Genomic DNA, 17,044 nt, shown 5'->3' with positions numbered 1-17,044 from the left:
TCGGTTCTGACCGTTCTGACCAAGTTACGGATGAGACGTCGAATTGCAATGCGCGTTCTTCCGAATCGCAGACATTCGGGTCAGACCAGCAGAAAAATTGAGGAATCTTGGTTTAGAGCCAAGATAGCCAGAAATTCGACATTTTTCAACGAATCTTGGCTATTTATGAACCGATCCTGAAATTCTTGTGTGGGTTCGTCAGGGCTCCAGACACTCAGCTGCCCCGCACCGAAAATTCAGAAAAAAGTTAGTATTTGGCCGAGAAACCCTCGATTCTCGTCGGTTCTGACCGTTCTGACCAAGTGACGGATGAGACGTCGAATTGCAATGCGCGTTCTTCGGAATCGCAGACATTCGGGTCAGACCAGCAGAAAAATTGAGGAATCTTGATTTAGAGTCAAGATAGCCAGAAATTCGACATTTTTCAACGAATCTCGGCTATTTATGAACCGATCCTGAAAATCTTGGGTGGGTTCGACAGGGCTCCAGACACTCAGCTGCCCCGCACCGAAAATTCAGAAAAAAGTTAGTATTTGGCCGAGAAACCCTCGATTTTCGTCGGTTTTGACCGTTCTGACCAAGTTACGGATGAGACGTCGAATTGCATTGCGCGTTCTTCGGAATCGCAGACATTCGGGTCAGACCAGCAGAAAAATTGAGGAATCTTGATTTAGAGACAAGATAGCCAGAAATTCGACATTTTTCAACGAATCTTGGCTATTTATGAACCGATCCTGAAATTCTTGTGTGGGTTCGTCAGGGCTCCAGACACTCAGCTGCCCCGCACCGAAAATTCAGAAAAAAGTTAGTATTTGGCCGAGAAACCCTCGATTCTCGTCGGTTCTGACCGTTCTGACCAAGTGACGGATGAGACGTCGAATTGCAATGCGCGTTCTTCGGAATCGCAGACATTCGGGTCAGACCAGCAGAAAAATTGAGGAATCTTGATTTAGAGTCAAGATAGCCAGAAATTCGACATTTTTCAACGAATCTCGGCTATTTATGAACCGATCCTGAAAATCTTGGGTGGGTTCGACAGGGCTCCAGACACTCAGCTGCCCCGCACCGAAAATTCAGAAAAAAGTTAGTATTTGGCCGAGAAACCCTCGATTTTCGTCGGTTTTGACCGTTCTGACCAAGTTACGGATGAGACGTCGAATTGCATTGCGCGTTCTTCGGAATCGCAGACATTCGGGTCAGACCAGCAGAAAAATTGAGGAATCTTGATTTAGAGACAAGATAGCCAGAAATTCGACATTTTTCAACGAATCTCGGCTATTTATGCACCGATCCTGGAATTCTTGGGTGGGTTGGTCAGGGCTCCAGACACTCAGCTGCCCCGCACCGAAATTTCAGGAAAAAGTTAGTATTTGGCCGAGATACTCTCGATTCTTGTCGGTTCTGACCGTTCTGACCAAGTTGCGGATGAGACCTCAAATTGCAATGCGCGTTCGTCGGAATCGCAGACAATCGGGTCAGACCAGCAGAAAAATTGAGGAATCTTGATTTAGAGACAAGATAGCCAAAAATTCGACATTTTTCAACGTATCTCGGCTATTTATGAACCGATCCTGAAATTCTTGGGTGGGTTCGTCAGGGCTCCAGACACTTAGCTGCCCCGCACCGAAAATTCAGAAAAAAGTTAGTATTTGGCCAAGAAACCCTCGATTCTCGTCGGTTCTGACCGTTCTGACCAAGTTACGGATGAGACGTCGAATTGCAATGCGCGTTCTTCCGAATCGCAGACATTCGGGTCAGACCAGCAGAAAAATTGAGGAATCTTGGTTTAGAGCCAAGATAGCCAGAAATTCGACATTTTTCAACGAATCTTGGCTATTTATGAACCGATCCTGAAATTCTTGTGTGGGTTCGTCAGGGCTCCAGACACTCAGCTGCCCCGCACCGAAAATTCAGAAAAAAGTTAGTATTTGGCCGAGAAACCCTCGATTCTCGTCGGTTCTGACCGTTCTGACCAAGTGACGGATGAGACGTCGAATTGCAATGCGCGTTCTTCGGAATCGCAGACATTCGGGTCAGACCAGCAGAAAAATTGAGGAATCTTGATTTAGAGTCAAGATAGCCAGAAATTCGACATTTTTCAACGAATCTCGGCTATTTATGAACCGATCCTGAAAATCTTGGGTGGGTTCGACAGGGCTCCAGACACTCAGCTGCCCCGCACCGAAAATTCAGAAAAAAGTTAGTATTTGGCCGAGAAACCCTCGATTTTCGTCGGTTTTGACCGTTCTGACCAAGTTACGGATGAGACGTCGAATTGCATTGCGCGTTCTTCGGAATCGCAGACATTCGGGTCAGACCAGCAGAAAAATTGAGGAATCTTGATTTAGAGACAAGATAGCCAGAAATTCGACATTTTTCAACGAATCTCGGCTATTTATGAACCGATCCGGAAATTCTTGGGTGGGTTCGTCAGGGCTCCAGACACTCAGCTGCCCCGCACCGAAAATTCAGGAAAAAGTTAGTATTTGGCCGAAATACCCTCGATTCTCGTCGGTTCTGACCGTTCTGACCAAGTTGCGGATGAGACCTCAAATTGCAATGTGCGTTCGTCGGAATCGCAGACATTCGGGTCAGACCAGCAGAAAAATTGAGGAATCTTGATTTAGAGTCAAGATAGCCAGAAATTCGACATTTTTCAACGAATCTCGGCTATTTATGAACTGATCCTGAAAATCTTGGGTGGGTTCGACAGGGCTCCAGACACTCAGCTGCCCCGCACCAAAAATTCAGAAAAAAGTTAGTATTTGGCCGAGAAACCCTCGATTTTCGTCGGTTCTGACCGTTCTGACCAAGTTACGGATGAGACGTCGAATTCCAATGCGCGTTCTTCGGAATCGCAGACATTCGGGTCAGACCAGCAGAAAAATTGAGGAATCTTGATTTAGAGACAAGATAGCCAGAAATTCGACATTTTTCAACGAATCTCGGCTATTTATGAACCGATCCTGAAATTCTTGGGTGGGTTGGTCAGGGCTCCAGACACTCAGCTGCCCCGCACCGAAATTTCAGGAAAAAGTGAGTATTTGGCCGAGATACCCTCGATTCTTGTCGGTTCTGACCGTTCTGACCAAGTCGCGGATGAGACCTCAAATTGCAATGCGCGTTCGTCGGAATCGCAGACATTCGGGTCAGACCAGCAGAAAATCTGAGGAATCTTGATTTAGAGACAAGATAGCCAAAAATTCGACATTTTTCAACGTATCTCGGCTATTTATGAACCGATCCTGAAATTCTTGGGTGGGTTCGTCAGGGCTCCAGACACTCAGCTGCCCCGCACCGAAAATTCAGAAAAAAGTTAGTATTTGGCCAAGAAACCCTCGATTCTCGTCGGTTCTGACCGTTCTGACCAAGTTACGGATGAGACGTCGAATTGCAATGCGCGTTCTTCCGAATCGCAGACATTCGGGTCAGACCAGCAGAAAAATTGAGGAATCTTGGTTTAGAGCCAAGATAGCCAGAAATTCGACATTTTTCAACGAATCTTGGCTATTTATGAACCGATCCTGAAATTCTTGTGTGGGTTCGTCAGGGCTCCAGACACTCAGCTGCCCCGCACCGAAAATTCAGAAAAAAGTTAGTATTTGGCCGAGAAACCCTCGATTCTCGTCGGTTCTGACCGTTCTGACCAAGTGACGGATGAGACGTCGAATTGCAATGCGCGTTCTTCGGAATCGCAGACATTCGGGTCAGACCAGCAGAAAAATTGAGGAATCTTGATTTAGAGTCAAGATAGCCAGAAATTCGACATTTTTCAACGAATCTCGGCTATTTATGAACCGATCCTGAAAATCTTGGGTGGGTTCGACAGGGCTCCAGACACTCAGCTGCCCCGCACCGAAAATTCAGAAAAAAGTTAGTATTTGGCCGAGAAACCCTCGATTTTCGTCGGTTTTGACCGTTCTGACCAAGTTACGGATGAGACGTCGAATTGCATTGCGCGTTCTTCGGAATCGCAGACATTCGGGTCAGACCAGCAGAAAAATTGAGGAATCTTGATTTAGAGACAAGATAGCCAGAAATTCGACATTTTTCAACGAATCTTGGCTATTTATGAACCGATCCTGAAATTCTTGTGTGGGTTCGTCAGGGCTCCAGACACTCAGCTGCCCCGCACCGAAAATTCAGAAAAAAGTTAGTATTTGGCCGAGAAACCCTCGATTCTCGTCGGTTCTGACCGTTCTGACCAAGTGACGGATGAGACGTCGAATTGCAATGCGCGTTCTTCGGAATCGCAGACATTCGGGTCAGACCAGCAGAAAAATTGAGGAATCTTGATTTAGAGTCAAGATAGCCAGAAATTCGACATTTTTCAACGAATCTCGGCTATTTATGAACCGATCCTGAAAATCTTGGGTGGGTTCGACAGGGCTCCAGACACTCAGCTGCCCCGCACCGAAAATTCAGAAAAAAGTTAGTATTTGGCCGAGAAACCCTCGATTTTCGTCGGTTTTGACCGTTCTGACCAAGTTACGGATGAGACGTCGAATTGCATTGCGCGTTCTTCGGAATCGCAGACATTCGGGTCAGACCAGCAGAAAAATTGAGGAATCTTGATTTAGAGACAAGATAGCCAGAAATTCGACATTTTTCAACGAATCTCGGCTATTTATGCACCGATCCTGAAATTCTTGGGTGGGTTGGTCAGGGCTCCAGACACTCAGCTGCCCCGCACCGAAATTTCAGGAAAAAGTTAGTATTTGGCCGAGATACTCTCGATTCTTGTCGGTTCTGACCGTTCTGACCAAGTTGCGGATGAGACCTCAAATTGCAATGCGCGTTCGTCGGAATCGCAGACAATCGGGTCAGACCAGCAGAAAAATTGAGGAATCTTGATTTAGAGACAAGATAGCCAAAAATTCGACATTTTTCAACGTATCTCGGCTATTTATGAACCGATCCTGAAATTCTTGGGTGGGTTCGTCAGGGCTCCAGACACTTAGCTGCCCCGCACCGAAAATTCAGAAAAAAGTTAGTATTTGGCCAAGAAACCCTCGATTCTCGTCGGTTCTGACCGTTCTGACCAAGTTACGGATGAGACGTCGAATTGCAATGCGCGTTCTTCCGAATCGCAGACATTCGGGTCAGACCAGCAGAAAAATTGAGGAATCTTGGTTTAGAGCCAAGATAGCCAGAAATTCGACATTTTTCAACGAATCTTGGCTATTTATGAACCGATCCTGAAATTCTTGTGTGGGTTCGTCAGGGCTCCAGACACTCAGCTGCCCCGCACCGAAAATTCAGAAAAAAGTTAGTATTTGGCCGAGAAACCCTCGATTCTCGTCGGTTCTGACCGTTCTGACCAAGTGACGGATGAGACGTCGAATTGCAATGCGCGTTCTTCGGAATCGCAGACATTCGGGTCAGACCAGCAGAAAAATTGAGGAATCTTGATTTAGAGTCAAGATAGCCAGAAATTCGACATTTTTCAACGAATCTCGGCTATTTATGAACCGATCCTGAAAATCTTGGGTGGGTTCGACAGGGCTCCAGACACTCAGCTGCCCCGCACCGAAAATTCAGAAAAAAGTTAGTATTTGGCCGAGAAACCCTCGATTTTCGTCGGTTTTGACCGTTCTGACCAAGTTACGGATGAGACGTCGAATTGCATTGCGCGTTCTTCGGAATCGCAGACATTCGGGTCAGACCAGCAGAAAAATTGAGGAATCTTGATTTAGAGACAAGATAGCCAGAAATTCGACATTTTTCAACGAATCTTGGCTATTTATGAACCGATCCTGAAATTCTTGTGTGGGTTCGTCAGGGCTCCAGACACTCAGCTGCCCCGCACCGAAAATTCAGAAAAAAGTTAGTATTTGGCCGAGAAACCCTCGATTCTCGTCGGTTCTGACCGTTCTGACCAAGTGACGGATGAGACGTCGAATTGCAATGCGCGTTCTTCGGAATCGCAGACATTCGGGTCAGACCAGCAGAAAAATTGAGGAATCTTGATTTAGAGTCAAGATAGCCAGAAATTCGACATTTTTCAACGAATCTCGGCTATTTATGAACCGATCCTGAAAATCTTGGGTGGGTTCGACAGGGCTCCAGACACTCAGCTGCCCCGCACCGAAAATTCAGAAAAAAGTTAGTATTTGGCCGAGAAACCCTCGATTTTCGTCGGTTTTGACCGTTCTGACCAAGTTACGGATGAGACGTCGAATTGCATTGCGCGTTCTTCGGAATCGCAGACATTCGGGTCAGACCAGCAGAAAAATTGAGGAATCTTGATTTAGAGACAAGATAGCCAGAAATTCGACATTTTTCAACGAATCTCGGCTATTTATGCACCGATCCTGAAATTCTTGGGTGGGTTGGTCAGGGCTCCAGACACTCAGCTGCCCCGCACCGAAATTTCAGGAAAAAGTTAGTATTTGGCCGAGATACTCTCGATTCTTGTCGGTTCTGACCGTTCTGACCAAGTTGCGGATGAGACCTCAAATTGCAATGCGCGTTCGTCGGAATCGCAGACAATCGGGTCAGACCAGCAGAAAAATTGAGGAATCTTGATTTAGAGACAAGATAGCCAAAAATTCGACATTTTTCAACGTATCTCGGCTATTTATGAACCGATCCTGAAATTCTTGGGTGGGTTCGTCAGGGCTCCAGACACTTAGCTGCCCCGCACCGAAAATTCAGAAAAAAGTTAGTATTTGGCCAAGAAACCCTCGATTCTCGTCGGTTCTGACCGTTCTGACCAAGTTACGGATGAGACGTCGAATTGCAATGCGCGTTCTTCCGAATCGCAGACATTCGGGTCAGACCAGCAGAAAAATTGAGGAATCTTGGTTTAGAGCCAAGATAGCCAGAAATTCGACATTTTTCAACGAATCTTGGCTATTTATGAACCGATCCTGAAATTCTTGTGTGGGTTCGTCAGGGCTCCAGACACTCAGCTGCCCCGCACCGAAAATTCAGAAAAAAGTTAGTATTTGGCCGAGAAACCCTCGATTCTCGTCGGTTCTGACCGTTCTGACCAAGTGACGGATGAGACGTCGAATTGCAATGCGCGTTCTTCGGAATCGCAGACATTCGGGTCAGACCAGCAGAAAAATTGAGGAATCTTGATTTAGAGTCAAGATAGCCAGAAATTCGACATTTTTCAACGAATCTCGGCTATTTATGAACCGATCCTGAAAATCTTGGGTGGGTTCGACAGGGCTCCAGACACTCAGCTGCCCCGCACCGAAAATTCAGAAAAAAGTTAGTATTTGGCCGAGAAACCCTCGATTTTCGTCGGTTTTGACCGTTCTGACCAAGTTACGGATGAGACGTCGAATTGCATTGCGCGTTCTTCGGAATCGCAGACATTCGGGTCAGACCAGCAGAAAAATTGAGGAATCTTGATTTAGAGACAAGATAGCCAGAAATTCGACATTTTTCAACGAATCTCGGCTATTTATGAACCGATCCTGAAATTCTTGGGTGGGTTCGACAGAGCTCCAGACACTCAGCTGCCCCGCACCGAAAATTCAGAAAAAAGTTGGTATTTGGCTGAAAAACCTCGATTCTCGTCGGTTCTGACCGTTCTGACCAAGTTACGGATGAGACCTCAAATTGCAATGCGCGTTCGTCAAAATCGCAGACATTCGGGTCAGACCAGCAGAAAAATTGAGAAATCTTTATTTGGGGTCAAAATAGCCAAGAATTCGACATTTTTCAACGGATCTCGGCTATTTATGAACCGATCCTGAAATTCTTGGGTGGGTTCGACAGAAATCCAGACACTCAGCTGCCCCGCACCGAAAATTCAGAAAAAAGTTGGTATTTGGCTGAGAAACCCTTGATTCTCGTCGGTTCTGACCGTTCTGACCAAGTTACGGATCAGACCTCAAATTGCAATGCGCGTTTGTCAGAATCGCAGACATTCAGGTCAGACCAGCAGAAAAATTGAGGAATCTTGATTTGGAGACAAGGTAGCCAGAAATTCGACATTTTTTGACGGATCTCGGCTATTCATGAACAGATCCTGAAATTTTTGGGTGGGTTCGACAGAGCTCCAGACACTCAGCTGCCTCGCACCGAAAATTCAGAAAAAAGTTGGTATTTGGCTGAGAAACCCTCGATTCTCGTCGGTTCTGACCGTTCTGACCAAGTTACGGATGAGACCTCAAATTGCAATGCGCGTTTGTCAAAATCGCAGACATTCGGGTCAGACCAGCAGAAAAATTGAGGAATCTTGATTTGGAGACAAGATAGCCAGAAATTCGACATATTTCAACGGATCTCGGCTATTTATGAACCGATCCTGAAATTCTTGGGTGGGTTCGTCAGGGCTCCAGACACTCAGCTGCCCCGCACTGAAAATTCAGGAAAAAGTTAGTATTTGGCCAAGAAACCCTCGATTCTCGTCGGTTCTGACCGTTCTGACCAAGTTACGGATGAGACGTCGAATTGCAATGCGCGTTCTTCCGAATCGCAGACATTCGGGTCAGACCAGCAGAAAAATTGAGGAATCTTGGTTTAGAGCCAAGATAGCCAGAAATTCGACATTTTTCAACGAATCTTGGCTATTTATGAACCGATCCTGAAATTCTTGTGTGGGTTCGTCAGGGCTCCAGACACTCAGCTGCCCCGCACCGAAAATTCAGAAAAAAGTTAGTATTTGGCCGAGAAACCCTCGATTCTCGTCGGTTCTGACCGTTCTGACCAAGTGACGGATGAGACGTCGAATTGCAATGCGCGTTCTTCGGAATCGCAGACATTCGGGTCAGACCAGCAGAAAAATTGAGGAATCTTGATTTAGAGTCAAGATAGCCAGAAATTCGACATTTTTCAACGAATCTCGGCTATTTATGAACCGATCCTGAAAATCTTGGGTGGGTTCGACAGGGCTCCAGACACTCAGCTGCCCCGCACCGAAAATTCAGAAAAAAGTTAGTATTTGGCCGAGAAACCCTCGATTTTCGTCGGTTTTGACCGTTCTGACCAAGTTACGGATGAGACGTCGAATTGCATTGCGCGTTCTTCGGAATCGCAGACATTCGGGTCAGACCAGCAGAAAAATTGAGGAATCTTGATTTAGAGACAAGATAGCCAGAAATTCGACATTTTTCAACGAATCTTGGCTATTTATGAACCGATCCTGAAATTCTTGTGTGGGTTCGTCAGGGCTCCAGACACTCAGCTGCCCCGCACCGAAAATTCAGAAAAAAGTTAGTATTTGGCCGAGAAACCCTCGATTCTCGTCGGTTCTGACCGTTCTGACCAAGTGACGGATGAGACGTCGAATTGCAATGCGCGTTCTTCGGAATCGCAGACATTCGGGTCAGACCAGCAGAAAAATTGAGGAATCTTGATTTAGAGTCAAGATAGCCAGAAATTCGACATTTTTCAACGAATCTCGGCTATTTATGAACCGATCCTGAAAATCTTGGGTGGGTTCGACAGGGCTCCAGACACTCAGCTGCCCCGCACCGAAAATTCAGAAAAAAGTTAGTATTTGGCCGAGAAACCCTCGATTTTCGTCGGTTTTGACCGTTCTGACCAAGTTACGGATGAGACGTCGAATTGCATTGCGCGTTCTTCGGAATCGCAGACATTCGGGTCAGACCAGCAGAAAAATTGAGGAATCTTGATTTAGAGACAAGATAGCCAGAAATTCGACATTTTTCAACGAATCTCGGCTATTTATGCACCGATCCTGAAATTCTTGGGTGGGTTGGTCAGGGCTCCAGACACTCAGCTGCCCCGCACCGAAATTTCAGGAAAAAGTTAGTATTTGGCCGAGATACTCTCGATTCTTGTCGGTTCTGACCGTTCTGACCAAGTTGCGGATGAGACCTCAAATTGCAATGCGCGTTCGTCGGAATCGCAGACAATCGGGTCAGACCAGCAGAAAAATTGAGGAATCTTGATTTAGAGACAAGATAGCCAAAAATTCGACATTTTTCAACGTATCTCGGCTATTTATGAACCGATCCTGAAATTCTTGGGTGGGTTCGTCAGGGCTCCAGACACTTAGCTGCCCCGCACCGAAAATTCAGAAAAAAGTTAGTATTTGGCCAAGAAACCCTCGATTCTCGTCGGTTCTGACCGTTCTGACCAAGTTACGGATGAGACGTCGAATTGCAATGCGCGTTCTTCCGAATCGCAGACATTCGGGTCAGACCAGCAGAAAAATTGAGGAATCTTGGTTTAGAGCCAAGATAGCCAGAAATTCGACATTTTTCAACGAATCTTGGCTATTTATGAACCGATCCTGAAATTCTTGTGTGGGTTCGTCAGGGCTCCAGACACTCAGCTGCCCCGCACCGAAAATTCAGAAAAAAGTTAGTATTTGGCCGAGAAACCCTCGATTCTCGTCGGTTCTGACCGTTCTGACCAAGTGACGGATGAGACGTCGAATTGCAATGCGCGTTCTTCGGAATCGCAGACATTCGGGTCAGACCAGCAGAAAAATTGAGGAATCTTGATTTAGAGTCAAGATAGCCAGAAATTCGACATTTTTCAACGAATCTCGGCTATTTATGAACCGATCCTGAAAATCTTGGGTGGGTTCGACAGGGCTCCAGACACTCAGCTGCCCCGCACCGAAAATTCAGAAAAAAGTTAGTATTTGGCCGAGAAACCCTCGATTTTCGTCGGTTTTGACCGTTCTGACCAAGTTACGGATGAGACGTCGAATTGCATTGCGCGTTCTTCGGAATCGCAGACATTCGGGTCAGACCAGCAGAAAAATTGAGGAATCTTGATTTAGAGCCAAGATAGCCAGAAATTCGACATTTTTCAACGAATCTTGGCTATTTATGAACCGATCCTGAAATTCTTGTGTGGGTTCGTCAGGGCTCCAGACACTCAGCTGCCCCGCACCGAAAATTCAGAAAAAAGTTAGTATTTGGCCGAGAAACCCTCGATTCTCGTCGGTTCTGACCGTTCTGACCAAGTGACGGATGAGACGTCGAATTGCAATGCGCGTTCTTCGGAATCGCAGACATTCGGGTCAGACCAGCAGAAAAATTGAGGAATCTTGATTTAGAGTCAAGATAGCCAGAAATTCGACATTTTTCAACGAATCTCGGCTATTTATGAACCGATCCTGAAAATCTTGGGTGGGTTCGACAGGGCTCCAGACACTCAGCTGCCCCGCACCGAAAATTCAGAAAAAAGTTAGTATTTGGCCGAGAAACCCTCGATTTTCGTCGGTTTTGACCGTTCTGACCAAGTTACGGATGAGACGTCGAATTGCATTGCGCGTTCTTCGGAATCGCAGACATTCGGGTCAGACCAGCAGAAAAATTGAGGAATCTTGATTTAGAGACAAGATAGCCAGAAATTCGACATTTTTCAACGAATCTTGGCTATTTATGAACCGATCCTGAAATTCTTGTGTGGGTTCGTCAGGGCTCCAGACACTCAGCTGCCCCGCACCGAAAATTCAGAAAAAAGTTAGTATTTGGCCGAGAAACCCTCGATTCTCGTCGGTTCTGACCGTTCTGACCAAGTGACGGATGAGACGTCGAATTGCAATGCGCGTTCTTCGGAATCGCAGACATTCGGGTCAGACCAGCAGAAAAATTGAGGAATCTTGATTTAGAGTCAAGATAGCCAGAAATTCGACATTTTTCAACGAATCTCGGCTATTTATGAACCGATCCTGAAAATCTTGGGTGGGTTCGACAGGGCTCCAGACACTCAGCTGCCCCGCACCGAAAATTCAGAAAAAAGTTAGTATTTGGCCGAGAAACCCTCGATTTTCGTCGGTTTTGACCGTTCTGACCAAGTTACGGATGAGACGTCGAATTGCATTGCGCGTTCTTCGGAATCGCAGACATTCGGGTCAGACCAGCAGAAAAATTGAGGAATCTTGATTTAGAGACAAGATAGCCAGAAATTCGACATTTTTCAACGAATCTCGGCTATTTATGCACCGATCCTGAAATTCTTGGGTGGGTTGGTCAGGGCTCCAGACACTCAGCTGCCCCGCACCGAAATTTCAGGAAAAAGTTAGTATTTGGCCGAGATACTCTCGATTCTTGTCGGTTCTGACCGTTCTGACCAAGTTGCGGATGAGACCTCAAATTGCAATGCGCGTTCGTCGGAATCGCAGACAATCGGGTCAGACCAGCAGAAAAATTGAGGAATCTTGATTTAGAGACAAGATAGCCAAAAATTCGACATTTTTCAACGTATCTCGGCTATTTATGAACCGATCCTGAAATTCTTGGGTGGGTTCGTCAGGGCTCCAGACACTTAGCTGCCCCGCACCGAAAATTCAGAAAAAAGTTAGTATTTGGCCAAGAAACCCTCGATTCTCGTCGGTTCTGACCGTTCTGACCAAGTTACGGATGAGACGTCGAATTGCAATGCGCGTTCTTCCGAATCGCAGACATTCGGGTCAGACCAGCAGAAAAATTGAGGAATCTTGGTTTAGAGCCAAGATAGCCAGAAATTCGACATTTTTCAACGAATCTTGGCTATTTATGAACCGATCCTGAAATTCTTGTGTGGGTTCGTCAGGGCTCCAGACACTCAGCTGCCCCGCACCGAAAATTCAGAAAAAAGTTAGTATTTGGCCGAGAAACCCTCGATTCTCGTCGGTTCTGACCGTTCTGACCAAGTGACGGATGAGACGTCGAATTGCAATGCGCGTTCTTCGGAATCGCAGACATTCGGGTCAGACCAGCAGAAAAATTGAGGAATCTTGATTTAGAGTCAAGATAGCCAGAAATTCGACATTTTTCAACGAATCTCGGCTATTTATGAACCGATCCTGAAAATCTTGGGTGGGTTCGACAGGGCTCCAGACACTCAGCTGCCCCGCACCGAAAATTCAGAAAAAAGTTAGTATTTGGCCGAGAAACCCTCGATTTTCGTCGGTTTTGACCGTTCTGACCAAGTTACGGATGAGACGTCGAATTGCATTGCGCGTTCTTCGGAATCGCAGACATTCGGGTCAGACCAGCAGAAAAATTGAGGAATCTTGATTTAGAGACAAGATAGCCAGAAATTCGACATTTTTCAACGAATCTCGGCTATTTATGAACCGATCCTGAAATTCTTGGGTGGGTTCGACAGAGCTCCAGACACTCAGCTGCCCCGCACCGAAAATTCAGAAAAAAGTTGGTATTTGGCTGAAAAACCTCGATTCTCGTCGGTTCTGACCGTTCTGACCAAGTTACGGATGAGACCTCAAATTGCAATGCGCGTTCGTCAAAATCGCAGACATTCGGGTCAGACCAGCAGAAAAATTGAGAAATCTTTATTTGGGGTCAAAATAGCCAAGAATTCGACATTTTTCAACGGATCTCGGCTATTTATGAACCGATCCTGAAATTCTTGGGTGGGTTCGACAGAAATCCAGACACTCAGCTGCCCCGCACCGAAAATTCAGAAAAAAGTTGGTATTTGGCTGAGAAACCCTTGATTCTCGTCGGTTCTGACCGTTCTGACCAAGTTACGGATCAGACCTCAAATTGCAATGCGCGTTTGTCAGAATCGCAGACATTCAGGTCAGACCAGCAGAAAAATTGAGGAATCTTGATTTGGAGACAAGGTAGCCAGAAATTCGACATTTTTTGACGGATCTCGGCTATTCATGAACAGATCCTGAAATTTTTGGGTGGGTTCGACAGAGCTCCAGACACTCAGCTGCCTCGCACCGAAAATTCAGAAAAAAGTTGGTATTTGGCTGAGAAACCCTCGATTCTCGTCGGTTCTGACCGTTCTGACCAAGTTACGGATGAGACCTCAAATTGCAATGCGCGTTTGTCAAAATCGCAGACATTCGGGTCAGACCAGCAGAAAAATTGAGGAATCTTGATTTGGAGACAAGATAGCCAGAAATTCGACATATTTCAACGGATCTCGGCTATTTATGAACCGATCCTGAAATTCTTGGGTGGGTTCGTCAGGGCTCCAGACACTCAGCTGCCCCGCACTGAAAATTCAGGAAAAAGTTAGTATTTGGCCAAGAAACCCTCGATTCTCGTCGGTTCTGACCGTTCTGACCAAGTTACGGATGAGACGTCGAATTGCAATGCGCGTTCTTCCGAATCGCAGACATTCGGGTCAGACCAGCAGAAAAATTGAGGAATCTTGGTTTAGAGCCAAGATAGCCAGAAATTCGACATTTTTCAACGAATCTTGGCTATTTATGAACCGATCCTGAAATTCTTGTGTGGGTTCGTCAGGGCTCCAGACACTCAGCTGCCCCGCACCGAAAATTCAGAAAAAAGTTAGTATTTGGCCGAGAAACCCTCGATTCTCGTCGGTTCTGACCGTTCTGACCAAGTGACGGATGAGACGTCGAATTGCAATGCGCGTTCTTCGGAATCGCAGACATTCGGGTCAGACCAGCAGAAAAATTGAGGAATCTTGATTTAGAGTCAAGATAGCCAGAAATTCGACATTTTTCAACGAATCTCGGCTATTTATGAACCGATCCTGAAAATCTTGGGTGGGTTCGACAGGGCTCCAGACACTCAGCTGCCCCGCACCGAAAATTCAGAAAAAAGTTAGTATTTGGCCGAGAAACCCTCGATTTTCGTCGGTTTTGACCGTTCTGACCAAGTTACGGATGAGACGTCGAATTGCATTGCGCGTTCTTCGGAATCGCAGACATTCGGGTCAGACCAGCAGAAAAATTGAGGAATCTTGATTTAGAGACAAGATAGCCAGAAATTCGACATTTTTCAACGAATCTTGGCTATTTATGAACCGATCCTGAAATTCTTGTGTGGGTTCGTCAGGGCTCCAGACACTCAGCTGCCCCGCACCGAAAATTCAGAAAAAAGTTAGTATTTGGCCGAGAAACCCTCGATTCTCGTCGGTTCTGACCGTTCTGACCAAGTGACGGATGAGACGTCGAATTGCAATGCGCGTTCTTCGGAATCGCAGACATTCGGGTCAGACCAGCAGAAAAATTGAGGAATCTTGATTTAGAGTCAAGATAGCCAGAAATTCGACATTTTTCAACGAATCTCGGCTATTTATGAACCGATCCTGAAAATCTTGGGTGGGTTCGACAGGGCTCCAGACACTCAGCTGCCCCGCACCGAAAATTCAGAAAAAAGTTAGTATTTGGCCGAGAAACCCTCGATTTTCGTCGGTTTTGACCGTTCTGACCAAGTTACGGATGAGACGTCGAATTGCATTGCGCGTTCTTCGGAATCGCAGACATTCGGGTCAGACCAGCAGAAAAATTGAGGAATCTTGATTTAGAGACAAGATAGCCAGAAATTCGACATTTTTCAACGAATCTCGGCTATTTATGCACCGATCCTGAAATTCTTGGGTGGGTTGGTCAGGGCTCCAGACACTCAGCTGCCCCGCACCGAAATTTCAGGAAAAAGTTAGTATTTGGCCGAGATACTCTCGATTCTTGTCGGTTCTGACCGTTCTGACCAAGTTGCGGATGAGACCTCAAATTGCAATGCGCGTTCGTCGGAATCGCAGACAATCGGGTCAGACCAGCAGAAAAATTGAGGAATCTTGATTTAGAGACAAGATAGCCAAAAATTCGACATTTTTCAACGTATCTCGGCTATTTATGAACCGATCCTGAAATTCTTGGGTGGGTTCGTCAGGGCTCCAGACACTTAGCTGCCCCGCACCGAAAATTCAGAAAAAAGTTAGTATTTGGCCAAGAAACCCTCGATTCTCGTCGGTTCTGACCGTTCTGACCAAGTTACGGATGAGACGTCGAATTGCAATGCGCGTTCTTCCGAATCGCAGACATTCGGGTCAGACCAGCAGAAAAATTGAGGAATCTTGGTTTAGAGCCAAGATAGCCAGAAATTCGACATTTTTCAACGAATCTTGGCTATTTATGAACCGATCCTGAAATTCTTGTGTGGGTTCGTCAGGGCTCCAGACACTCAGCTGCCCCGCACCGAAAATTCAGAAAAAAGTTAGTATTTGGCCGAGAAACCCTCGATTCTCGTCGGTTCTGACCGTTCTGACCAAGTGACGGATGAGACGTCGAATTGCAATGCGCGTTCTTCGGAATCGCAGACATTCGGGTCAGACCAGCAGAAAAATTGAGGAATCTTGATTTAGAGTCAAGATAGCCAGAAATTCGACATTTTTCAACGAATCTCGGCTATTTATGAACCGATCCTGAAAATCTTGGGTGGGTTCGACAGGGCTCCAGACACTCAGCTGCCCCGCACCGAAAATTCAGAAAAAAGTTAGTATTTGGCCGAGAAACCCTCGATTTTCGTCGGTTTTGACCGTTCTGACCAAGTTACGGATGAGACGTCGAATTGCATTGCGCGTTCTTCGGAATCGCAGACATTCGGGTCAGACCAGCAGAAAAATTGAGGAATCTTGATTTAGAGACAAGATAGCCAGAAATTCGACATTTTTCAACGAATCTTGGCTATTTATGAACCGATCCTGAAATTCTTGTGTGGGTTCGTCAGGGCTCCAGACACTCAGCTGCCCCGCACCGAAGATTCAGAAAAAAGTTAGTATTTGGCCGAGAAACCCTCGATTCTCGTCGGTTCTGACCGTTCTGACCAAGTGACGGATGAGACGTCGAATTGCAATGCGCGTTCTTCGGAATCGCAGACATTCGGGTCAGACCAGCAGAAAAATTGAGGAATCTTGATTTAGAGTCAAGATAGCCAGAAATTCGACATTTTTCAACGAATCTCGGCTATTTATGAACCGATCCTGAAAATCTTGGGTGGGTTCGACAGGGCTCCAGACACTCAGCTGCCCCGCACCGAAAATTCAGAAAAAAGTTAGTATTTGGCCGAGAAACCCTCGATTTTCGTCGGTTTTGACCGTTCTGACCAAGTTACGGATGAGACGTCGAATTGCATTGCGCGTTCTTCGGAATCGCAGACATTCGGGTCAGACCAGCAGAAAAATTGAGGAATCTTGATTTAGAGACAAGATAGCCAGAAATTCGACATTTTTCAACGAATCTCGGCTATTTATGCACCGATCCTGAAATTCTTGGGTGGGTTGGTCAGGGCTCCAGACACTCAGCTGCCCCGCACCGAAATTTCAGGAAAAAGTTAGTATTTGGCCGAGATACTCTCGATTCTTGTCGGTTCTGACCGTTCTGACCAAGTTG

This window comes from Diprion similis, chromosome 1 (genome assembly GCF_021155765.1).
Source record: "Diprion similis isolate iyDipSimi1 chromosome 1, iyDipSimi1.1, whole genome shotgun sequence".
NCBI classification, from domain to species: domain Eukaryota; kingdom Metazoa; phylum Arthropoda; class Insecta; order Hymenoptera; family Diprionidae; genus Diprion; species Diprion similis.
This window is presented reverse-complemented; position numbering follows the sequence as displayed.